The sequence below is a fragment of the Aquarana catesbeiana genome, linkage group LG05, assembly GCF_042186555.1.
Source record: "Aquarana catesbeiana isolate 2022-GZ linkage group LG05, ASM4218655v1, whole genome shotgun sequence".
NCBI classification, from domain to species: Eukaryota; Metazoa; Chordata; class Amphibia; order Anura; family Ranidae; genus Aquarana; species Aquarana catesbeiana.
Window position 1 is genome coordinate 178,622,030 of NC_133328.1, and position 26,887 is coordinate 178,648,916.

Here is a 26,887-nt window from a genome sequence, read left to right on the forward strand (position 1 = left end):
AGCTTACAGAAATTCAGCCAATCTGTAAAATGTGCTGGCATACTATGGGTCAAGTACATAAAGGTGCATACTACCTCTTGGACTTATCTTTTATTTACTTCTGACAGTTTATGGAGCTCCGGGAGTACAGCTACCGCTACATTTCCAGAGTTCTAATAGGAGGGACACAGCATCTCTGTCTGCCCTTGCCTTCTGCTGCCAATTCACATGGGCCTTTGTATTTTGTGAATGACTTTACATAACACAAAGTGCTCTGTTATTGGGTAGGAGGAGGGAAGAGGTGGACAAAGCAGCGGCATGTGACTGAAGCTGAGACCAGAAGGTCCAGAGTCTCAGTGCCCAAAAAAACTCTAGAGCCATGCTCCTGGCACTCTGCAAAAATGTAAACTGTAAATTAAAAAGATAAGTCCACGAGATGGCATACACTAGTAGTTCAGAACATCTTCCAAAGTGGCTAGTGGCTTACCTAGTCTAAAGGTGTATAATCGGAACCTGCTAATTGTTTAGTTACATATTTTTCAAAATCTTATTTATTAGGTCTTATAAACCATTATATTTCTTTATCTTTTTATTATAACTAAAAACACACAACTGCAAATTCCATATCTCATCTATCATCCCAGTTGTTAATTTTCTTTTGACTAGATAGTGACTGGCAAACCAGAGTTTCTTGCATGCCAAACCTCCCATTAGGATCCAGAATATCCTAATTTGCCTGTGTATGGCCATCATATGTATGTACAATAGGCACAATACAAATATGATCATTTCTTGGTAAAATAAATACATTTTATTACCATTGGGTGGCAAATGAGAAACTCTAAATAGTAGAATTGAAATAAAGGATTAGAAAGTGCAATCATTGTGCTTAGTACTTTGTAAGATGTGCAACCTAATCTGATTAGTTCAAATTAGGCTTACTTGGAATAGATAATGCTGGGCAATATATAGGATTGTAATCACTTGATGTTAGAAGTTTTAACACTTTACTGATATGAGGCCCCAAGGTAATAAACGAGCAGTAAACAGAGCAATATATAATGAACATTTCTCAAGTAGCCAATCCTAATGCCACACACTATGTAAATGATATACTGCATCAGAAACCTATAGAGTAAGGTTATTCTGATTCATACCCATTGCCCCAACACAGATGATGGAGGTCTACAACATCAGAAACCACATATTCGTCTTTAATCTCCAGATTTCCTCTGTGAAAATTGGGTGTTGGCGTTGAAGTGCAAAGCAATCTTTTCACTCTATGTAAATATATAAGTGTATGCTGTTCTTCTGATGAAAATAAACATCCACAAAAAAATGTCCCTCTGCATATCTCATTGTTTGCCCGGTCGCCTTGACAGCAATGCTGTAACCTGAACTTACAATACTGACGAATCACATTTGTCCTCTTGTCAACTATGTATAAATTTACTTTTACCATCCTCAAAACGGTCTACTTTAAGAAGTGTACGTGCGAAACAACACAGATATTTTTAGCCCACATGATGATTAATAGGTGGATGATGACGGTGTCTGAGAAGTCAATTTCAAGCTATAAAAAAAAGTTAAGGAGCAGCACAAGCCACTCCTATAATCTGTTCAACAATCCTTGTGTCAGCCGCACAACCACAAGATAGCTACAGTGCCAGTCAAGAAAAAATAAATAAAAAATCTTTCCAAGATAGATATACAACAAAGCAGGTTATTCTTCCAATACAATTTGGACGAAGTTGACACCTTATATTCTATGTAATAATTCCTACACAATGCAGTATTTCAATTCCTAACTCAGATTTATTCAGTTTGGCAGCCTTTGTGTAATATGGAAGAGTGATCAGGGTGAACCTTCAGTATAGAAGGTGCAGAGCGAACACATAACAGGTCCAGAAACAACAAGGTTCACCCAACAGTTTGAAGGGTTGGCAATTCTATTTTAGTGCATATTACAGATTAGAAGCAATGGAAAAGTGGCATAAATTTTGTATTACTGTATATACCTCCATCTATAGACCAGACAGAGATTCATTATCATTTGGGGACTCACTATTATAAAAGATGCCTAGTTTCATCCTGCTCATAAATCATTTATCCTATGCAAAGTCACTCAAACTGACAGGTTCATCTTTTGCCATTAAATAAGCGGACAGGCAAGCTTATCTTTATTAATTCAGCCTGGAAAACAGGGTTATCAAGGCTTGGTTCACACTGCTGCAACTTGGGATCCGACTTGTGAGACTCCAAGTCGCATTACATGTGAGTGCTGTCTTAAAGTGTTTTTTTTTTACATTTTTAAATGGATCCTATTACTTTAACCACCTCAATACAGGGCACTTTCACCCCCTTCCTGCCAAAGCCATTTTTCAGTTTTCAGCGCTGTTGCACTTTGAATGACAATTGTGCGGTCATGTTACACTGCACCCTAATGAAATTTTTATCATTTTTCCCCACAAATAGAGCTTTCTTTTGGTGGTATTTGATCACCTCTGTGGTTTTTATTTATTGCGTTATAAACAAAAGAAGAGTGACAATTTTGAAAAAACACAATATTTTTTACTTTTTGCTATAATAAATATCCATTTTTTTTTTTAACAAATATTTTCCTCAGTTTAGGCCGATATGTATTCTTCTACATATTTTTGGTAAAAAAAAATTGCGATAAGCGTATATTGATTGGTTTGCGCAAAAGTTATAGCGTCTACAAAATAGGGGATAGATTTATAGCATTTTTATTTATTTTTTACTAGTAATAGCGGCGATCTGCGATTTTTATTGTGACTGCGATATTGCAGCGGACATATCGGACACTTCTGACACATTTCTGGGACCATTCACATTTATACAACGATCCGTGCTATAAAAATGCATTGATTGCTGTGTAAATGTGACTGGCAGGGAAGGGGTTAACACTAGGGGGCGATCGAGGGGTTAATGTATGACCTAGGGAGGTGATTCTAACTGTGGGGGGAGGGGACTGACTGGGGGAGGTGACCGATCGGTGTCCCTATGTACAAGGGACACACCATCGGTCTCCTCTCCTCTCTGACAGGACGTGGATCTCTGTTTACATGCACAGATCCACGGTCCTGCTCTGTTACCCGGCAATCGCGGGTGCCCGGCGGACATCACGGCTGCCGGGCATGCGCACCGGGTCCTGAGTGACGCGCACCCCCTAGTGGCTCGGGAGGGCGATCACGTCATATGACGTCCGCCCAGAACAAGAGATGCCTCGTCCCGCCGTCATATGACGGTGGGCGGTGGCTTAGTGGTTAAAGCATTTTATACAACAAGGTGCTTGTGCTGTGTCATTTGGCCCCCTGTATCATTTAAAAAACCTGGCTGATCCTGCCAGTTTCCGCCCCTCCCCTGTAAACTGACCATGGCTTATCATGGCTGCTGATCCCCGACATCATGGTCAATTTACGTGCCTCCATCATCCACTGTGTCTCCTCTCTCCTCCGATTCCCCCCTCCCTGCCTGTCAGCTCCGTCCACTCTACAATCCTCCCCCCAGCTGGTAAAATAATAGTGGTATGTCTCTACAATCCACTCTGTTAGATAATAACAAGTGTCCTGCTGTATGTCCTTTATTTTAAAAAAAGCCAAAGTCTATCTTATTTCACAGCGTCTCCCGGCGCTCACGTGACTCCTCAGCTTCCTCCTCCTCTCCTCCCATCTGACGTCAGTGGGAGTTCTCGGGCCCTCCCGCTATATCTGGCAGAATGTGAGAGGAGAGAGCCGAGGAGTCACGTCTGAAATAAGGTATAAATCTGCAATATTTTTAAATAAAGAACATACAGTGGGGCATATGTTATTTAACAGACAGGATTGTAGGGACATGACAAGTGGCTTTACAACCACTTTATTTAGCACTACTGAAGTCGCTCCGACTTTGGAAAAGGTTTCTGTACTTCTTCAAGGCGACTTCTATTAGACTTGTGCCTCAAAATTAGTACTCCCGTTGTCTGGAAGTCTCCTGGCAAAGTCTCACCAGAAGTCTTGGCAGTGTGAACTGAGCCTTAGGGACCTGTAGAATTCTGGAAATGATGCTGTAACTTTTCTTTTATGAAACTCATGAATGGTGCTGTAAATAAAAAAAGTATTGGAAACTGGTATGTTACAGAATACAGGGAGGACATATCTGAGCCTGGTGCCCCATTCAGTCTACTCCTATAATTTTTATATACAGTATATTTAAAATGTATGCGCAATGTGAAAAACTTGTAATTATGTGGGACAAAGCCACATGATGCACTGAATGAATGAAATGAATGAAATCCTCTGGCATTTTATGGATTTTCCTGTGTCGGGGGCTTTTGTTCTCCTTTTGAGGATTTATCCTTGTTGGATATGCTTCCTCTAAAAAAGTCCCTGCTTAAATACTGGATGTGTGATACATTTTTTCACATATCCAGTCTTTTATGACATCTTTTGATTTATTTGTTATATTTCATTTTTCAGAGACCCTGCTGTACACTTTATTACATTTTTTAATTTTTTATTTTAAGTATAATTTTTCAATCCACAGGAGTGGGCACTGTCTTTGGACAGGCCCTCCTGTTTTGGGCGAGTGTGTGGGTGGGGGGGCCGAGCGGAGCACCGGCCTGTCTTTCCCTGCGCCCTGATGTACGGGCGTTTCATTAGTGTCAGCAATGTGTGTCTCTCTCCTGTGTTCTTCCGGTTTTTGACGTTGGGGGTGGGCGGAGCGGGAAGCCGACCTGTCTCCCTTCACATCCGGATACACAGGCGCTTCTATGACTTGTATTGTGAGCGGCGGAGGTGACGTCGCCTACGTTTTGCGGAGTGACGTCATCACCTCGCGCTCGTTAAACCATTCACATGCAGGGACTTATAAGGAGAACGCCGGGAGCCCTCGAGCTGCCAGCGTTATTTCTCTGCTATTTGCTGCTGAGAGTGGGTAATTGTGGGTTTGTGCTTGGGCTCGGGATGGATCCTTTTCTCCCCCTGGACCCTTGATAAATCACGTATGCTCATCTGTAGGAGTCTTGCTGTTGAAATTATGGTAAGCTTGAAACTACTATTTCCATCAATGGATTATTTATCATTTATATTTCATTCTTTATTTTTCATTTATTTTTTGTCACCTCCTCTGCAGACCCCTGTTCCTACCTGTGGACAATATTTGGGGATAATTATTCTTTGCTACCTCCTCTCCAGACCCCTTTTCTCTACCTGTGGATAGTATCTGGAGAATGAAAAAACATTTCTTATTCAGCTAAATTGATATTCCCTCATATATTAGACTTAGTTCCTTTTTTGGATCAAGCTCACTAAAATACCAGGACACAATGGACAGTTGTGTTTTTTTTTTTTTTTTTCACTTTTTTCGTTTCATATTTTTTTCATTTATGTGTTCCTTATCCATTTTTGCATTTCTTCATTCCATTCCTCCTCCTCTTGTTTTTAGGAAAGGGAATTTCCCCTCTTCATTGTATACTGAATTTTTTTGAAGGCATACAAGCCTACAGGTCTGTTGCAAGGTTAGTTTGGGTGTTTTTTTTTTTTTTTTTTTTTTTTTCTCTCTTTCACAGATGATGATCATAATTATATACATGTATATTTTCAGACTTCACATTCCCCTTTCCCTAAGCATTTTCTTTTTGCTTGGGACATTTGGCATCTCTCATTGGATCTCAATATCTGAGGGCTCTTTTGCACGATATAAGACCGTTTTCTGGCTGGATGGGGGTTTTTGGAGTATCATGCTGAGAAATTCGCTGGGTCAATCATGATTACTGTAAGCCTTTTTACACATATTTTTTGCTGGTTGTTCAAAAATAGATATGTATGTATATTTATGTTACTTTTGTGCCTTTCAGATAATGGCAAAAATTTATCCCTGAAGAAGAAATTTAATCATTTTGAAACGCGTTGGATCATATAATTCTTTGCCACCTCTGTAGTGTATCATTTTGTATTGTTTTGTATTTGTAAATGTATATCTTCATATATTTAATTACCTTTTAACAATTTTTTGTATAAATAAAACTTATCTAACTTTTTTTTAAAAAATTTTTCTCTTTGTTTGTTGCCTTAAAAATCCCATTTAAATGAGGTTCCCATTGCTGAATGAATAGGTTATCCCTGGACACGGGTTTCATGGTACCTTTCTTTGTGGTATAGAATATCTATGAGCTTGAAGCACTTACTCCCAATTAAACAACCAGCACAAGATGAGAAATCGACCTTGTCCTGTAAGCCAAAGATCATGTCATACAGTTTACCTTGGATTAATTGATTTTCCAGAGGTTGTTTAAAGATAACAAATGGGTGTTGTCTGGGACTAAGGTACATTGCATGAGCTGCATCGTTTTACAAAAAAAAATAAAATTATATATATATATATATACACACATATATACACATACATACACACACACACACACACACACACATATATATATATATATATATATACACACACACACTATATTGTCAAAAGTATTGGGATGCCTGCCTTTACATGCACATGAACTTTAATGGTATCCAAGTCTTAGTCTGCAGGGTTCAATGTTGAGTTGGCCCACCCTGTACAGCTATAACAGCTTTAACTCTTCTGGGAAGGCTGTCCACAAGGTTTAGGAGTGTGTCTATGGGAATGTTTGACCATTCTTCCAGAAGAGCATTTGTGAGGTCAGGCACTGATGTGATGTACAACGAGAAGGCCTGGCTTGCAGTCTCCACTCCAATTCATCCCACAGGTGTTCTATCGGGTTGAGATCAGGACTCTGTGCAGGCCGGTCAAGTTCCTCTACCCCAAACTCGCTCATCCATGTCTTTATGGACCTTGCTTTGTGAACTGGTCCAAATCATTTGGTGGAGGGGGATTATGGTGTGGGGTTGTTTTTAATGGGTTGGGCTTGGTCCCTTAGTTCCAGTGAAGGGAACTCTTAAGCCATCAGCATACCAAGACATTGTAGATAATTTCATGCTCCCAACTTTGTGGGAACAGTTTGGGGATGGCCCTTTCTTGTTCCAACATGACTGCACGCCAGTGAACAAACAAGGCCCATAAAGACGTGGATGAGCGAGTTTGGGGTGGAGGAACTTAAATGGCCTGCACAGAGCCCTGACCTCCACCTGATCAAATTCAATCCGCAGGTATTCAATCGGAGACTGTTAGCCAGGCCTTCTCGTCCAACATCAGTGCCTGACCTCACAAATGCACTTCTGGAAGAATGGTCAAACATTCCCATAGACACACTTCTAAACCTTGTGGACAGCCTTCCCAGAAGAGTTGAAACTATTAAAGCTGCAAAGGGTGTGCCTATTTAATATTGAACCCTACGGACGAAAACTGGGATGTCATTAAAGTTCATGTGCGTGTAAAGGCAGACGTCCCAATACTTTTGACAAAATTGTGCGTGTGTGTGTGTGTATTCCTGTGCACAGCAGCACGTAAGACTGTGAGAGGGAAGAGAATCACCCAATCAGGGCTCTGTTACATTGCACAAGCACTGTCAGTCTAACAAATGAATCATTATTACGGGGAGGAAGAATTCAGGGATGACCAAATCAATGTGCTGCAGCTCATTAAAGCAGAAGTTTTACTTCCATTTTACTAAAGCAAAACTACACCGCATTTGAGTGCCACAATTATTTTTAATATTCAAAGAAAACTCACTCATCCACCCATGTCTCCAAGCTTTATTTTGCTGAGAAATAACTTTAGAAAATACCCCTAGCATTTCTGCCAGTGGCCATCTTCAGTAAGGGCAGATGATTTATATACCATTTACTTCCTGGAATCTGTCTGCCCTTAGCATAGGCATGCAGGCAGGAGGGTGTGTTTAGCTGAGAAAACCCCTCCTGAAGACTCCTGGGGTGTATGATATCATTTGCCAAGGCTGGAAACCAGAAAGCAACTGAAGAAATGTAAATAAAAAGTGTAAAACAACTACTTTTCTATATATTTACTAATGCTAGGAGCATAAGGATTAAAAAAAGTCAACGTTGATTGAGAGAGTAAAGTTCCACCTTAATGTGTTGTGTTGCACAGGGGACAAAGCACATCTAATACTTTGTCCCATCTTCTTAAATGCTGTCTAAAGCTAGTTGTGAGGTCAGATAGGTCACCCCTCTCCTCTACCACCATCCAATAACTCAGCAAGCAAGGAGATGGCTACTTTAAGAAATGTAATGTTTCTCCATCTCCAAGCACATGCCTAGAACATTTTAGCTGACAAGCCCCCTGCATTCCTCGTGAGACACTTGTCCCAGGTAAGTGCTTGGAGATGGAGAAAAGTGTTGTTTGTCAAAGCTGCTGTCTCTTTACTAGCTGCGTCGTTGGATGATGGTGGAGGAAGGGAGTCCAACCTCACAGTTAGCCTTAGACAGCACATTAGAAAATGGGACAAACTACTACATGCGCTATGACCCCTGGGGAACAGACCACATTAATCAGTCTACAGAACATGAGTTCCTAGCAAAGTCACATGTTAGGAAGTGCACTGGGTGTCCAGGAGGCATTAAAGTCAAAAGGTAGATTTTTCAGTGCTTAGGTACAGTTAGGCACCTTTCACGCAGGCGGACCGTATGCCCGTTTTTTATCCATCCATTTTCGGATGAAAAACGGACATACATGTATCCCTATGGGATAGCGGATGTCAGCGGATGAACATCCGCTGACATCCGAGGACATCAGTCTCCGCTATGCTCCGTTTCTGATGATGGAGGAAAACCCTATTTTTCCATCCGTCTGCGGATCGGATGAAAACGGACAGGCGGTCCATTTGTATCCAATCCCCCAATAGAGGAAATCGGAGATCTGACCGGTCCGTTTCTGCACAGTGTGCAGAGATGGTCATTCGCCGGCTTAGTCGGGATCAACAGATCGATCCCCGCTGAGCAAGCGGATGTCCAAAAACGGACCCTCCCGGGATCCGCCTGTTTAAAAGGGGCCTTACTGTTTAGAGATTTTTTCCTATATGATAGCAAATTGTTACTTTTTGAGCTCAAGCCCACTTTTACGCTCGGTTCACACTGGGGCGACTTGTCAGGCGACCTAGTCGCCTGACAAGTCGCCTCCCGTTCTGTGCTATGGAACCGTTCTAATCGGAGCGACGCAAGTCGCTCCGACTTAGAAAAAGGTTCCTGTATTACTTTGGGGGCGACTTGGGGCGACTTGCATAGACTTCTATGCAGAAGTCGTCTCGCAAGTCGCCCCGGCAGTCGTTTGCAGGTCGCCTCGCTGAGGCGACCTGCAAGTCGTGCCGCCCATGTGTGAACCGAGCCTAAAGGACTTCAGTGTTTCCATCTTCCATTTAGACACTTAAAATAGGATATGGGTTTCTTACTTTAGCTCTATATCTCTATATCAACTGCAGGCTTTCTGTATTTTAGGAAAGACGGTTTCTCTTGTTCTTGCTGCTTTTTAATTCAGACATTTGCACATTTCCATGCTCAGCAAATTAAAGCACATGCAAATTATCCTGGGCACAGCAGACAGCAAACGTTTTTTTTTTAGCTAATTAAAAAGCAAACTTTGTTCCTAGCCATTTTTCCAGATTGTGGTTTCCTTAGAAACAATTTCTTTGTAACCGGTGGTTTGACAAGTTAGATTTCAAGCGGTAATAATCATTGTTACTATAGAAACATGGCTTTGCTCTGAAGAACGGAGACGGTTCTTAAGAATTCACCAGTAATAAATACCAAGTGACCTACCCATACCAATAATCGCAGACAAATCTTATTCCAAAGACATGCAGTATGTGACCACATATCTCATCTGGATACAAACCAAACCTCTACCAGCAGTTCAAAACCCTGCAACCTTACATCAATGTCCAATGACCTAATGCCTGGAAAACAGGCAACAAGATCTAGCCATGAAAACAGGCAAATAATGTAATTATTCGATATTTCTCAATTTTAAAGCTATATTGGTAACAATAAATAGGACACCCCTGGAGTTCTCCCCTAATTTAGGGTTCATGTGCAAGCACTGAACATGACACGGACATAAATGACCACATTTATTAGTTTGACTGAGAGCAGAACCTTCCTCAGAATCCGGGTGGTCCACAGTCATTAAGCAGATTCTCTTGTTACCACTTTAGTATGAAGGAAGAAATAGATGAATGTAATTGGTTAATATGGGAAACACGCTGTCAGGGACCATTCTTTAGACACATAGACAATGGTAAAAGAAAAAAAGAAAAAAAGGAGCCCATTCATAAAGTTCAGGAACACGTCTGCTTTTCATTAACTGCCTATCAACAACAGAACCTCATCTGCGCCACTTTATGCAACGTAAAAAAAGTGTAAGTTGACAGAACACCCTTAAAGTGGTTCTAAAGCCTCAAGGTTTTTCACCTTAATGCATTCTATGCATTAAGGTGAAAAACCTTCTCTTCTGCAGCTCCCCCCCAGAACCCCACTTTTTCTTACTTGAGCCCGATCCAGCGATGTGCACAAGCCCGGCAGCTCCAGCCGTGGTCTCCCTCCTCATTGGACAAATTGATAGCAGCAGGAGCCGTTGGTTTCCGCTGCTGTCAATCAAATCCTGTGACAAGGGAGCGGGGCCAAGTCCCGCTGTCTGTGTCAATGGATGCAGTAGCAGGACTCGGGAGCGAGGCCACACGGATGCCCCCAAGTAAAGCGGCTTTCTGGGGGGGGGGCAAAAGGGTGAACCGCGCCAAGTGGTGTGCTGAAAGAAAAGCCCTCCTCAAAGTGGAAGCCAGGTGCAGGCTCAGCACAAGCAATATAGAAGAAATGGATTCTGGACAGCCGTACTCTGATAAAAGACTTTATTGTAATGAATAGTCAACGTTCATGTGACAACAGAAGGACAGATAGCTGACGCATTTCACAACATCATTGTTGGTAGTCATATCTAAATGACCACGTTATTTGACAAATATATACCAGATTCAAACATGTCAGTGTCACATGATGCATTGAATGATTTTAAATTGCAAACACATGTGGCCAAAAAAAGGGGGGGGGGGGAAGAAATACATACGTACGAGGCCCCCGGGAAAACATGGAAATAGACCACAAACCGAGATGGCAAACAAAAACAAAGAAAGTTGCTATAGGTACATATCAAGGTACGCATATATAAGAAATTCTAATACTTCGAAATAATCAAAAAAAGTAAAGACATAATAAACCATCATCATGTAGAATACGGGGGAAACGCATGAAAACATGAAATCGTAACAAAACTAAATAGATTTATAAACACAAGTATACGTGCATATTGTTGTAAAGCAACCTTTAATAGTAAAACTATGTTTATAAATAATGTCTAAAAATCTACCAAAACATGTAGAACGTACCATGTTTATATGTAGGCACTTCAGTTCACGGGGTGCCACTAAAAAATATAAGGGCACAAATACAAAGTAACGGTGTCATGATGTCTATTAAATAGTTAGAAAAACTCTATTAATTAGTATAAACGGCATTAGAGAACACCGCTCTTTGATCACATGAACATGCAAAAATATTATTTAGTAGAACCCTTACAGGTATCTGAATCTCAGGAGGCTCGAAGACTAATTGGGATACATAGTCACCAGAAAACACAAATGGATGAAATATGGAAGAAAAGCATCAGAAAAACAGCAGGAAAGCAGCAGTAAGACAACCAGAAACCAGTAAAACAGCAAAACAGCAGGAAAAGCACAGGAATGCAACCCCATAAAACATCAGTTTAAACATTAAAAAAGTGCTTGTATATATGAAAAAAAAATCCAACCTCAACCGAGAGTAAATCGTAATAATATGAGACATCCCACTCAAAATTTAATCCTGCTGGTTTCCTGGTATTCAGGGAAAAAATATAGTAAACTTCCCACTTGCAAAGCGCTCTAAATCGCTCTCCCTAGGGGGTGTCACTATAGCTTCGATCCTCTGAATAAATAGACTGGAGACATCCTTGTTATGGACTACATTCCAATGTTTGGCTACATTTGTATAGTGTTTTTTCTCGATGTCTCTTTTCTCTGTGGGGGGCACCCGATGAAGAAGAGGGGCCTGGAGCACCACGGGGACCCCAGAAGAGAATCGGGGCTGCTCTGTGAAAAACAATTGCACAGAGCAGGTAAGTATAGGCATCTTTGTATTTTTATATATAAAACAAAAAAAATAAAATAAATCAAACCACTTTAACTAAAGGCTCCTGCATGAAAATTCGAACAAGTCCTAAATCCAGTTACTATGTGAAACACAAGACTCAAAAAAAAAAAAAAAAAACTGGATCAAATTTCAAAAAGCAGTGTGCAGGACTATGTATGGCCAGGTACAAGCAGGCACAGCCTACATCAGAGAGGTAACACTACTTGGAATCTAGGTGTAGAACAGCATTGTTGTCACACCCTTACAAGTTGCATTAGGGGTTTTTTTGGAACTAAGCAATAAGAGATGCTAGAGGAGAAGAGTTAATCTGTGCCCAGAACATGCACACTAGAGTATTTACATATTCTGAACAAGCAGTAAATGCGTACAGGCAATGTGAACAGGCCCTAAATGCACCTATGTAAATGTTATATAATGTAGGTACAGTGGTCCTTTAATGTGGCAGAGAGCTGGGATACCCAATACTCGGCTTGGTTTCTTTTTTACCCCGCTCCATGACCAGTTATTCTGCATACTGCATGTAATAGACTTAGTCTTCTGGGCCTTGCCACTACAACCAACATCTGGAGACCACAGTACTTGACTTTTACCCATTTTTGAGGTTCAAATTTGTGAAAAATGTCAGTTTAGAAAAATTATGGTTTCCTATGTACATAATTACTTTTTAGCAAAGGCATTTGAAGTCAAACAATTGGCATTACATTTTTTAAGCAAATCCATTCTTGTATACGTATGTGTAGCCATTTTAGTTTTGGATAGAATAATTAGTTCTCCATCATGTTTTATTTTCGGATGGGTGCACACTTTTGCAGTGCATTGTGCATTAACACATTGTGTGGGAAATGTGAACAGACCCTAAAAGCAGCTATGTAATGTTATATAATTTATGTATGGTAGTCCATTAATGCTGCAGAAAATTGGGAGACTTAATACTAGGCTTGGTTCCTTTTTCCCCTCAATGGCCAGTTATTCTGCATACTGCATAGAACAGATTTTATCTTCTGGACCTTGCCACCACAACCAACCTTTGGAGACCATAGCACCTAACTTTTACCCATTTTTAAGGTATAATATGTGAAAATTGGGAGATTAGAGAAATCATTGTTTTCTATGTACATAATTATTTTTTAACAAAGGCATTTGAAGTCAAATAATTGACATAACATTTTGTAAGTATGTGTAGCTGTTTTAGTTTTGAATGGACTAAGAGGGTTTCAATTCTCTATCTTGTTGTATCTTGAGATGGGTACACGTTTGCAGTGCATTAAGGTGTATTAAGTTAGGGAAGCCCATTTATTTGAATGGGCTGCCCAAAACAACAATAAAAGGTGCATGTACGAATGCAGGGCACCACAACACACAGTAATGGATTACCCTGGGTTGTGAAGAAATGCAACACACGGCGATTGGCAAGGTGCTCTGGAGTGCCATTAAGAATTAATGGCAGTAGAGCACCCCACGGTCAACATGCAAGTTTTCACATATTACTGCATCATAAAGGTGTGAACAGGCTCTTACAATCTGCAACTAGCTGGAAAAATTCCCCTTCTCTTCCTGTCTTCAAGATACAACAAAAAGATGAGAAAATTCCCCTAAAGTAATGAGTTTTCACTGGAGCAGATTTGCCGTCACCTCTGGCTCTGGTGTCAACTCTCAAACTTTGGATTTCCCCTCACTTTTTGCCTTGGTGACAAAGCACAAAAAGGACAAATACAGGGGTATAACCTCCCCAACAAGCACACAGACAGCAATAAAAACCTGACAAAGCGTCTCATTCTTCCTGAAAAAGACAAACTTTTTGTCTTACATAAACTTTAAAACCAAACCTGAACTCAATGTGTAAAAACTGTATATTGCAAAGCCAGTCAGTAATGAGTTAAAATCAGATTTTCCATTTTAGTACAACACTATAACCCATATTAACTATATTACAATATGTAAAGCTCAAATGGGCTCTGGCAACATTAGAAATTCAGGCTGGCATTAGGAAATCGTACATCGCTTTAAAAGGTTTATTTTAGTATCCCTCTGGAGAGCTGTGTTCTTACTAATGAACAAATATACAATCCTCACTCTGGATAAAACACTAGGAAGAACATTTATACTGTATAAATTAATAAGTATTTTTGGACTGTGAAATATTTGGCTATAATAGGCTTTTTACTGCAGTTACTGTACAATGCAACTGTGGTAGATTGGGTGAAGAGTGGTACAGCACTGTGCTGTGGTTAGAAATGAACTATAGTGCATGCCCACACACTGGAAGACTATATTGCATTCTAGGTTTTCAATCCACTAGCTGAGGGCATCCATTACTTTACAAATATTTAAAAGAAATTCTGCCCTTTGAGGCAGCCAGCAAAAAAAAACAAAAAAAAAAAAAAACTGCTACGTTAGCTGGTAACAACGTTTTACATTCATATAAAAAAATATACTTTGGAGGATTTATGCAACCAAGTTCCATTAGCAAATGGATTTCTTCTTTCACCAACCTAGGTAACCCTTGAAACCATCCGTCACAGGAGTTTAATAGCTTAAGTAAACTTCTGCAGTAGGGAGGTGATGATGGTAGGTATGTATACCATAGCTGGGGAGGTGAGCTATCAGGCGGCACTGTAATTATCCCAGAAAAAATTGCAGCTGTGCCAAAATCCACAAATTTCATTTCATTCTGTGTTCTCTATGATTCTTTGTAGCCAGATTTGAGAGAACATCTCAGGGGGTTACTGTGATTGACTTTTTGAAGCATGGGCTGTGTCACTTTCTGTGTCACTTTCTCCCAAATTACATTTAACCTTCAAGGTTTAAATTGATAAGTGGTAGTGAGAAACTTTTTAGTCCTTTGTTAGATTTGCCAAGGGAAAACCAGCTAGAAGCTTGTCTGGGAATGTATCTATCAGATACAGTTAAAGTGACATTAAACCTCCATCTTAAAAACTGGCAGTACATGCTGCTTATACTCACTCAGTCACTATGGGATTTGTTTTCTGTATTCTGCAAAATACCTGGTTAATCCTTCTGTTCATGTCCCCACTGCAGTTGGGGATTTTACAGTGCAGTGGTGGCAACTCTGCACATGCTGAGTTTTTAGCGAGTTTCTATGCGGAGCATTTCCTCCCTATCACATCTGAGCAGCCCATGTGACTATAGAGTCACACGTGTGGTCATATGAACAGTGGTAAATGACAGCCCACTCTCCCTCCAACTTCATGCCCACTAGCTCAATACAATGGGGGTGGGATAATATATCTTGATTGATGGTGGCTTCATCTCCCTGTTATTAAGACACAAACTGGAGGGGCGGGACACAACCTGTGACTGGCAGAAATCCACCCACACCATGTTATTACCAAAAAATAATAAAGATTTGATTTCAAATATATATTTGTATGACAATTTAAAACAGTTTATTGATATGAATTATTTTTACTCTGTATCCCAAAGGCAGTTTTTTTTGAACATTTGACCAGTAGCAGAGGACTAGAAGCTCCTCCTGTCACTGTTTCCTTGCAGACCAGCTGGGAAAGATATGGGTCATGTGACAGCTGTATATAGATTAGGAAAAAGGGCACTTTGATTTTTTTTTTTTAATTAACATAATTACAGTGCCATCATCCACATACAGAAAGACAAGAGATCATGTAAATTAAGCAGTGTGTGTTTAGTATCATTTTAAGAAAAAAAGGTTCTCAGATCACGAATTATCAACAAAAAGGACTGGGATGAACTGGCACAATATAGTAACTCCTGGATGAAAAACGGAAGAACTGAGCAGGTACTCTGCCATAGCAAACCTTTTCACTAGAGTGTACCTTTAATGAACCCTATGTAATAATCAGCATAAGTATTGCCAATTGTAATGAGTACAAACGTATAGGATATGTGTGACAAGGTTTTTCCAGATTGACATTTCAGGCCTGCAAGAGCCAAATCTCTTTTAGTCGGGCAATTGTATCATGCCTCTGTAGTTCCTGTATTCATTCTTTGCATGGTGTTCAAAGTTGATGTACTTCCTTGTAAATATCCAAAACAGTGTCCACCAAGGACTAGTAGAATTTCAGGCACGAGGATAAGAAACTACACTAAATATAATCTGCCTTCGTGAGCTGAGAACAGTACTAATGTTTCTACTGTGTTATTTCCACACCTTACGGCTGTAGCCACATCATGGGAAAGAGCTGATATATAAAACATTATTTTTTCAGCGACATTGATTAAAGGGTTTGTTCCCTTTTGCCAAATAACTTCCTATTCAGGTAAAGGGCACCTGTAAATAAAAACAAACTGTGTAGCTTTGAAAAAAGGTAAATGATGCCCCTGCTATAGGTGTAAGCAGTTTACATATCTCTTAAAGCCTGGACAAAAAACATCCCATTTTGCTATGTTGTGAAGGCTTTCCCAACAGATTAAAAGCCCTTTGCACACACGCTCTCTTCCCTGTCACAGTAGCTCAGAACTCAACAATGCTGTAATGGAGGAGATAGTGAACCACACATGTATGAGGGTTTGAGAGCTTGCTCCTGTGATGGTAGGAGTCAGGAGTAATGGCTGGGAGTGTCCGAACAATGTCCTAGCAACAAAGCAGAATGGGATGATGCCATCACTGGGAGTTGTTCAACCAGGCTTCAAGAGGCGTGTATATGGCCTACACCTATGGCAAGGACATTATTCAAATTTAAAGCGGTTTTTACCTAACAAGGGCCCCTTACCTGCATAGGCAGCTATTTGGTAAAGGTGAACTAGCCCTTTAAAGGTTGAAAATCACAGCTACAGATTCTAAGTATCTTCACTGTGACAACAGCTCCTACCAGAAGCGCAGTCTTTGCTGAGTACATGATCACAAGAACAGGATAGAGCAGTAAGAATTTCAGGTGAGATTTACTCCCTGAGGCAGAAAAGAATAGCCTATCAAGCAAAACTATACCTGATAAAAAGGGCAACAGAGCTATCCAAACTCCACTTGAACATTATTCCCATTACCAAGTCCTAGTCTATTAAAAAATAATCCTAAAAAACACTACAGCGCACTGTACAGGCATGTTGTGGTTCAGGGGCTCGAGAGTCCCACTAAGAGCTTTCATTAGATCAGTTGTCATACAGTTTACTGTGCAAGAAAAATAAAGGGACAGAGTAGATTATTTTTTTTTTCCATCTGTTCCCACCTATGTGTTGCATTGCAGTCCACTGGAATAGATTCATGCATGCTGCGTTTAGGGAGCTCTGACCTGTAGTTTGCCATTCAGAGCATTTAAAATTGAGTTTTTCAAAAATACAATGCATATTAACCAGAATTTTTCTTTCAGCCAGAACTCGCTGGTCCTGTATACAGAGCTACTAAGTGTCCTATTGGTCAGTCAGCAACTTCAGCAGGGACACAAGGCGGTACAGCTTAGAGCAGTGGTTCTCAACTCCACTCCTCAGGACCCACCAACAGGCCAGGTTTGCAAGATTGCTGAAATACATCACAGGTGATATCACTTGCTGCTCAGTGATTGCAGTATTCTAGTCTGCATCTCCCCAAGGTAATACTTAAAATCTGGCCTGTTGGTGGGTCCCGAGGACAGGAGTTGAGAACCACTGGCTTAGAGAGACCTAACAGTGCATGAGTGGCCCACCTATACCCTGATCATTCGGTAACCCAGCCCTATGAGCCATGGCCTCCTCCTGCTGATCCAGATTATCCTGAGCTAGGAGTCTGCCATACTACCCATACTGGTACAGTTTGTTGCCTGCAGCCTCTGCTCACCGGGCTCCCCTCTGTGCTGGGGACAAAAGCCCTGTTAGACCAGTGTACAACCAAAAATGACAGAGTACTCCCCCCAAACCCCTAATGTACTACGTGGTACCTACTCCTGTGCCATAAACGATTATGCACTCCCTACACTTGTGTGACATGCCATATGCATTCCCGAGCCTTGCACCCTGTGCAACCTACACATTAAACTCTGCAACCAGTGTGACACATAAGGGGCAATTTTACATCAGTAGAGGTGCACGGCGAGGCGCAACGCACATTTCCATATTTACGACGTGGTGCGCCGGTAACAGAGTTCAATCCCCCATTTACTATAGCGATCTCAGCGCACGGGAAAATGCATCTCTAATTAAATATTAACCACTTCAGCCCGGAAGAATTTATCCCCTTCCTGACCAGAGCACTTTTTGTGATTCGGCACTGTATCGCTTTCATTGACAATTGCGCAGTCGTGCGTCGTTGCACCTGAACAAAATTAACGTCCTTTTTTTCCCACAAATAGAGCTTTCTTTTGGTGGTATTTGATCGCCTCTGTGGTTTTTTTTTTTTTGCGCTATAAACAAAAAATGCGGCAATTTTGAAAAAAAAACGCATAATTTTTTACTTTTTGCTATAATAAATATCCCCCCCAAAAAAAAAAAAAAAAATATATATATATATACATATATATGTACAAACCAATCAATATACGCTTATTGCAAATTTGTTGTTTTTTTTTTTTAACCAAAAATATGTAGAAGAATACATATCGGCCTAAACTGAAGATTTATATATATATATATATATATATATATATATATATATATATATAAATCTTCAGTTTAGGCCGATATGTATTCTTCTACATATTTTTGGTTAAAAAAAAAAAACAACAAATTTGCAATAAGCGTATATTGATTGGTTTGTACAAAAGTTATAGCGTCTACAAAATAGGAGATAGATTTATAGCATTTTTATTATTATTTTTTTTTATTCTACTAGTAAAGGTGGCGATCTGCGATTTTTATCGTGACTGCAATATTATGGCGGACACATCGGACAATTTTGACACATTTTTGGGACCACTGGTATTAATACAGCGATCAATGCCATAAAATTGCATTGATTACTGTAAAAATGTCACTGGCAGTGAAGGGGTTAACGCTAGGGGGGCGATCAAGGGATTAACTGTGTTCCCTGGGAGGTGATTCTAACTGAAGGAGGAGAGGACTGATTGGAGGAAGTGACGGATCGTGGTTCCTAGCTAATAGGAACACACGATCTGTCACTCCTGTCAGAACAGAACAGGGAAGTGTGTGTTTACACACACTCGTCCCTGTTCTGTCTATCCTGCTCACGATTGCTCATGGCTGGCAGTCATCGTGACTGTTGGCAATGAGCACCGGCACCCCCGCTATCCTCCCTACCCCGCGAGCCGACGTATAGCTATGACGGCTCGTGCAGGGGAGCCAACCTGCCACAGTATAACTGCGGCGGTTGGTCGGGAAGCAGTTAACAGAAGATGGAGGTACCAATATTATGGGGTGATGTGAGGAAGTTTAGTAACAACTGCCCAAGTAACAAATATGCCCAAAATAGAATGAGAAAGTAACTTTTTCAGAGAAAGCCTGCTGTGCCTGCAAGTACGTTTAGAACTGTGTGAGTTCAATGTAAGCAGCGCATGTGCAAACGGCTCTTGCGCTTGTTCACATGAGTTTGTTCACTGCGTGGCCAAAATCAAAATGCAATTTACCTAATAGGGAAACTATTTAGATTGACCTGTGTGTGCCCAAGGAAAGACGGTAGGATTTTACCCTCACTTCCTGTTTGGCTATGTGACAGAAAGTGAATGAATTTGAAGGAGAAACTGGCAAAATATGGGAGGTGTCTTCACCCTATCAGGGGTGCAGACATCCCCAAAAACTGACAAGGTTTCTAATCCCTCTGCACTCTACCCCCAAGCAATAATAAGAAAGGATTTCATTTAGTTTAACTTTGCAAAGACACATTTCTAAGTTCAACTGTGTCTTTGTTCCATCTGCTAGACCTGGGGTATCTGACACCGTTACTGCAGCGATTCTGACATAGATGCTCCGTTACTGATATGTATGGGTAGGTTGCGCTTTTTTTATCTACGGTCACAATGAACCAAATGACATACGTGATACTTGTAAATATCATTTATACATGATTGTTTTTTGTACTTATTTTATTTATATTTCATTGTATAATAGGTCTATGATCCACGATCCGTCTCTAATGAAGGGACAGTATGCTTAAGTCCCGAAACGCGTAAGATTTCGTGGCAAGACCATTGAATACATTTTTTAAATCTTGCACATACAGTACATTGTTGTATAGTTTTTTATAGATTGTATGACATTGTTTTTGTTTTCCTTGTCATATGTCTTTTCTGATATATATATACTTTTTCTACTTAATAAAATAAATTTTAAATCTTAAATCTTAAATGAGTTGCCGTTAAAGTCCCTTTAACCCGTTGGGGGTAATTTCCGTATATATCCTGACTTCGGGGATGTTGGCAACAATCATGATATAGTTGAATAGCACCTTCCCTCCTCTTTCTCTAAGTTCAACTGTGATGCATGTCAATAGCCCATTTAGACCGTGTTTAATAGAAAACACCAGTTGCCTTTCACTATAAACATTTATTAGTCCAGTCCTGGAAATCTGCATCTGCTTTACCATTAATTTCCAAAAAAATTGGGTTCCTGCAGCTAGATGCATGACCGCTGTGTATGTGAGTTGCACAACTGTTGTGTGCGTGGAGGTATGTACCCGTGGCGCATATCTGGTACCCGGAAGCGGTGGCCAGCACACAGGAATGACATAACGCCCCTCCAGGAAGTTGCTTGTACTGCAGCTAATTTCTTCCCACCACCATGCCCGTTCACTGTTCTCTGAGACAGAGATGATCCTTATTTGCAAATTAAGATCATTTTTTATTTATTTTTACATGGGGTGGTGTTTGTGTGGTGTCATGTGTTTATGTCTAAATGATTTGGCCTCAAAACACACACCTACTTCCTGTGTACAGATTCATGTCCGGGCCAATGTATATTACTTCCTGCGTCAGTGTGTGTGTATATATAGATATATCTATAGATGTAGGTTCCTGTGTCCACCAGCAGAGGGAAGTTGGGTAGATGCCACACTCCCAATTCTGGAGGCATAATAATGGTCTAGCACAGGGGTCTTTAAACTATGGCACTCTAGTTGTTCAGGAACTACAATTCCCGTCATGCCTAGTCATGCCTGTGAATGTTTAGAGTTTTACAATGCCTCATGGGATGTGTAGTTCCGCAACAGCTTGAGAGCCGTAGTTTGAAGATTCCTGATCACTCTAGCATGTCTTGAAAAAAGGTGATTTCTCATGTGCCTTGTATAATGCCCAAGAAATAGTGGGTCATGGCACATCTACATTGCAAATTTGGCACTTAAGATGGTCATGCACTATGCAAATGATTGGCTAATCTCTGTACAACTTGATATTTAGGCAAAATAGGTAACAGGAAGACGCACTTAAAATTAATTCAAATTATAGGAAATCCAACAGGCTCTTGCAGTAAATCTAATTTATTTAAGATCTAACTGATTGCAGTGTATGGTTACCTTTAAAGATCAAGATCTAAAAATATTAATTTATTGGGTTTAGAAAATCTTCTCTGTTTTTTGTAATGTAAAGATTTGGGTAAAAAAAAGAAAAAAAAACACATTTTAAAGATATATTAGAAGTGATAGGAATGAGATTAGCATCAAAAGGGTTAATTAACTGAGAACACCTACTAATTGCCTAACGACACATCCAATTAGATGAAATTAACTAATTGTACTGCGCGTGCGCTATTTTCAATGAGAAAACCGCAGTTACCCTAGTGGCAGTTGCAGTTTACATATGCGGGTATTTATTATCGCTTTAATGTACGATATGTGCTTCAATGTGCGCAGGTTCGTACGTCCGATTAATGACTTTTCCTGTGCACCAATTAATATATGAACTGGTGCAGTGCCTTCTTCTTCTTAGCCTTGTTATAGGCTTGCCTATAGGTACAAATTTAAAATGGAGGTTAACAACCACTTTAAAGCTTGAAGAAAGAGTTTTCATACTGCACTGACTTTTCCTATCAGGACCCAGGACCCCTTACCCTCTGCCTGGACAGTGCTGAGGCCCTGTGCTGAGCACCCTCCAAAAAAAACAAAAAAAAACCTCTAGCAATACACACTAAACTGAGCACATGCAGCCTGACTCCGCTACCTCGGTCTTATCCGAACATGTTTTGGGGGCAATGCAAGAAGGAGAGGATCTGTGCATGCAGGATCAAACAGTCTTTTTACACAATGCAGAGGAATAACTCCTTAGGTTCCACATTGAGTATAACAAGCATGCTTTACTGCATATAAAGACTGATTTTACCGTTGTGGGTTTAGTAACACTTTAAAGTAGGCTCAAAAACATATGTAACGCAAGAATTTCCTTCTTTAAAAAATAAGTGTGCCGAGTGTTGTATGGGTCTCTTAGACCCTTGCCCAGGGCTGGATTGGGACAAAAATTTGGCCCTGGACTTCATCCAGACAGGCCCACTTTAATTTTGAGTGTCTACAACAGCAGTCCCCTTACATTAGTGTTCCCATCAGCAGTCCCCTTACATCAGAGTGTCCCCATTAGCAGACCCTTCCCATCAGAGAGTCCCCATCAGCAGCCCACCTCACATCAGAGAGTCCCCATCATCAGCCCCCTTCACATCAGTGTCCCCATCAGCAGTCCCTTACATCAGAGTGTCCCTATCAGCAGCCCCCTTCACATCAGAGTGTCCTCCCTCTCCTCCCACATGTACTCACAGTTCTGAAGGCAGCATCTCATTCCTCTCTCCACTCATGTGATAAGTGACAAGTGTCATGTGACAAGTCTGCCACTGTCCATCTGCCTCTGCAGGCTGGAGGGAGCAGAAAGCCTAATCCACTCTCCAGCAAGTGTCGGCAGCTGCTCCTTGTTGACAGGAGTGAAATCACGATCACTCACTGTCAGTGAGGAGCGGCTTCAGGACTGCGCCTGACCGGCCCACTGAGCCATCGGCCCACCGGGAAACTCCCGGTAGACCCGATGGCCAGTACATGCCTGCGCCTTGCCTGTGTCTCAGTAATAAAATATTGTGTAGGTAAAAGGGCTGTGACATGTGTGTGCCATGTGTGCAGCAGAGTAGTTTTACCAGTAGTTTTAACCATACCCCTTTAGGACTCTTCCATTGGTAGCATAATTTGGCCACACCAACCATTCAGCATGGGGCTTGTCACTTTACTACTCTCCTCCAGGGGGAGTGGAATTGTATGTACACAGGACTGTGCAAGAGCCCTTTCACACTGAGCCCCGGGCAGCGTTAGCGGTAAAGCGCCGCTAGCTTTTGCCTGCGCTTTACCACTGTTTTAACGGCGGCCGAAGAAAGGGTTAAAAGCGCCTGTGTAGCGCCGCTGCCAAAGTGCTTTTCAGGCGCTTGGCAGTGGTGCCCATTCATTTCAATGGGCAGGGGTGGTGGAGGAGCGGAGCGGTGTATACACCGCTCCTCCACCACCCCAGAGATGCTGCTTGCAGGACTTTTTTTTACGTCCTGCCAGCGCAGCGCCCCAGTGTGAAAGCACACGGGGTTTCACATTGGGGTGGCAGGGGAGGTATTTTCAGGGATTTACAGGCTCTATTTTTACTCCTTTAATGCCTGAAAAACACCTCAGTGTGAAAGGGGTCTAAGGGCACTTTCACACTGAGGCGGTGGGGGCGTCGGCGATAAAGCACAGCTATTTTTAACGGCGCTTCACCGTCATTTTAGCAGCGCTTTTTGGCCGCTTTTAATCCCGCTAGTGCAGGGCTCAAAATTTCAAGTCCTAAACTACTAGCCAGGCCTCAAGGGTTACTCGCCACCAGTGCCCCACTCAATCCCAACCCTGCCCCTAAACAGGCCCTCATAAGTTATCTCATGAAATGACACTTAAATGTTTTATGCAAAAATAAGTTACAAAAATAAATATTAACAACAACTTTATCAGTGCAGCCTCACCTGTGCTCATCAATGCAGACACACTGTGCTCACCGTAGCAGCCTCATTGTGCTCACCGTAGCAGCCACACTGTGCTCGCCGTAGCAGCCACACTGTGCTCGCCGTAGCAGCCACACTGTGCTCGCCGTAGCAGCCACACTGTGCTCGCCGTAGCAGCCACACTGTGCTCGCCGTAGCAGCCACACTGTGCTCGCCGTAGCAGCCACACTGTGCTCGCCGTAGCAGCCACACTGTGCACATATCAGCCTCACTGTGCCCACTGCAGCCACACTGTGCACATATCAGCCTCACTGTGCCCACTGCAGCCACACTGTGCACATATCAGCCTCACTGTGCCCACTGCAGCCACACTGTGCACATATCAGCCTCACTGTGCCCACTGCAGTCTCACTGTGCCAACTGCAGCCACACTGTGCCCATTGCAGCCACACTGTGTACAATGCAGTCTCACTGTGCCCATTGCAGCCTTGCCTGGGCAGAGGAATGCATGGCTGGAGGAAGAGGAGAGCCGCGGGATAGCACGCTGTTACCGGCGCTTACATTATAATTGTCTCCGCTCTGCTCGTCACAGCCCTGCCTGCTCCTGACCTGTGTCTGTGATAGATAGAACGCATCCCAGCATTGGACCAGCATTCTGCCTATCACAGGTGCAGGTCAGGAGGCGGGGCTGTGTCGAGAAGTGCGGAGACAATTATAATGTAAGCGTCGGTAACAGCATGCTATCCCGCGGCCCTCTTCTTCCTCCCCGGGGTGATCGCTGGGGGAACGGCTCCCGATCAACCCCGCCGGCGGTGCTCTCCCCCCTCTCCCAGGCAGGCAGCCCAGCTCGCAAGCCCTCATTTTCCACTAGCAAAATGCGAGTAGGCGAGTGGAAAATTTGAGGGATGCGCTAGCAGTCAATGAAGGGGTTAATAGGGCCCGTGTAGCGGCGCTTCGGCGGGACTGCCCATTGATTTCAATGGCCAGGGGTACTTTAAATACACCTTTTATTACAATAAGTATTTTTTTAACGTCCCTCAAGGGCACCACTCCAGTGTGAAAGCACTCGGGCATTCACTAAAAGAAGAAATGGCCGCACTCTGTACTGGATCAAAATTCTTATTTATTCAGAACATCCCAAGTGTTGACAAAAGACAGAAAGCTGGAAGATCATTTCACATTTGATTAAGTGCGCTTAATTATTACACTTGGGCTTTCACACTAGAGTGACAGGAGAGGCGCTTTGCAGGTGCTATATTTAGCGCTAAAACGCCTGTAAAGCGCCTCGGTGTGAAAGTAGCCTTAATCTAAGAATTGGTTGGCCAGAAATACAAATAATGTATTTCATCTGTGTATTAAGTGGTTTGCCTGAGGTTCGGCTTTAAACCTTGTGCATTTAGCAGAATGTCTTTATTGATGTCTGTGTCTACCTGTTCTGGTGATAACTCACCATATTTCTAATCCTGGTGTCACACGGACAGGAAATGTGGGCAAATGCCATCAATGGGGTTATAGACAATACTAAAAAACTGACAAACAGTTTAACTGTTCATCACATGTTCCTGGCGTCAGGCCTTAAACTGAAAATCACAAAATTGTTAAATACAATCTGACTGCACAATTCCCGTGCAATGCAATTTATATTTAGCAACAGCAATTTAGCACAAGGGCCTACCTAAACAAACCATTCAGTCTGCATTCAGCCTGGTAGATGCTTGCACACATGCACAATACAGCTGTTTGCATTAGCTGAACTGCTTCACAATAGGGAAAAGTTAAACTTAAAGTGTAGCAAACTCCTTTTTATTTTTGTTATTGAATGTAGTGAGGTAAGGATTAGAACCTTTATTGTGCATTTTTCTGTTGTCTATGTCCCATTATAGAGATTTTCCTTTACTTCCTGCCCAGAAGACACAAAAGGAAGGGAGGAGAAAGTAAAGGAAATTGCCTCTTAGACTGCTGTCATCAGAACAGGTGTCCCCAATTGAAGATCACCCTTCCTCTCTTGTTCTGGTGAGAACGGTTATATTTTAGATCTCTCAGCATTTTGCCATCACTTTCTGTCCCTGTAGTAATGGTTGGCCCAGTTCTGTCACACATGACATAATAAAAGAGTCCTGCATGGCTCAAAAACATTGATCGCATTCTGGTGGTGTGATTTTATGAGGCAGTAAAAATAGATTTACTACAACAAATTTGGTGCAATGGTGACATGTTCTACTGATGTCAATGCCAGTTGTTGGTTCAATACAGCACAATGATGTTCAGTACGGTGTGCAATACTAATATGTATATTTATTGTCATGTGGGGTAAGTCACATGCTCCTTAATAAATGGGTTCCTTCAGTACCTGAAGCTGAACAGGTTGCTGTGGGGGAGCGAAGAAGTGCTAAATATATGTTGGGGGGGCAGATTAAACATATATGGGCATGGTGGCACTGGTTTGCATGAATGTATCTTTTTACAGATTGTTCTTCCTACTATTGAAAACAATACCATGCAACTTTGCAACTTGTCCAGGATTGTACACTGACCAGCTCAGCATATTTCTGTGGTAGGTACTGTGGTAGGTATGGCCAGGTGCTTGTGACCAGGTGCTGGCGACCAGTTGTGGCCGCTCAGTGTGTACAAATCAATGACATACTGACATGCGCTGCAGCTGCCTGCACGTAGTAGTAGCACACAAAGCGATTGCCTGCGGTTAGGGACAGGTGAGCGGTACTGGATGCAAATGGTCTGCGTAAAGTATGGCTCATATTCCATAACTGCATGGTATCACTCCTTGTGCGATTACATGTAAACAGTAGTTGACAGGGTCAGACCGTCATTTATTTGTAGAGGTCAAGTCTCCAAAGAAAGAGCTGGAATGTTCAAACAGAGTTGTTCATCAATGTTATATGGAAGCCAAAGTGTTCATTCTGCAAATTCAGAGCAGTAGGCGAAAGGCTCTTCTCACTGAAATTGTTTCTTATATCAAATTCTTTTTTTAATAAAGTCATCCAGGA

General features: G+C 41.7%; 1 protein-coding gene across 11 annotated transcripts in view; it reads right to left on the minus strand.

Moving 5' to 3' along the window:
• Window positions 1–26,887, minus strand: part of TRAK1 (trafficking kinesin protein 1) — a 234,172-nt gene that overhangs the window by 65,925 nt on the left and 141,360 nt on the right. The window lies entirely within an intron of this gene.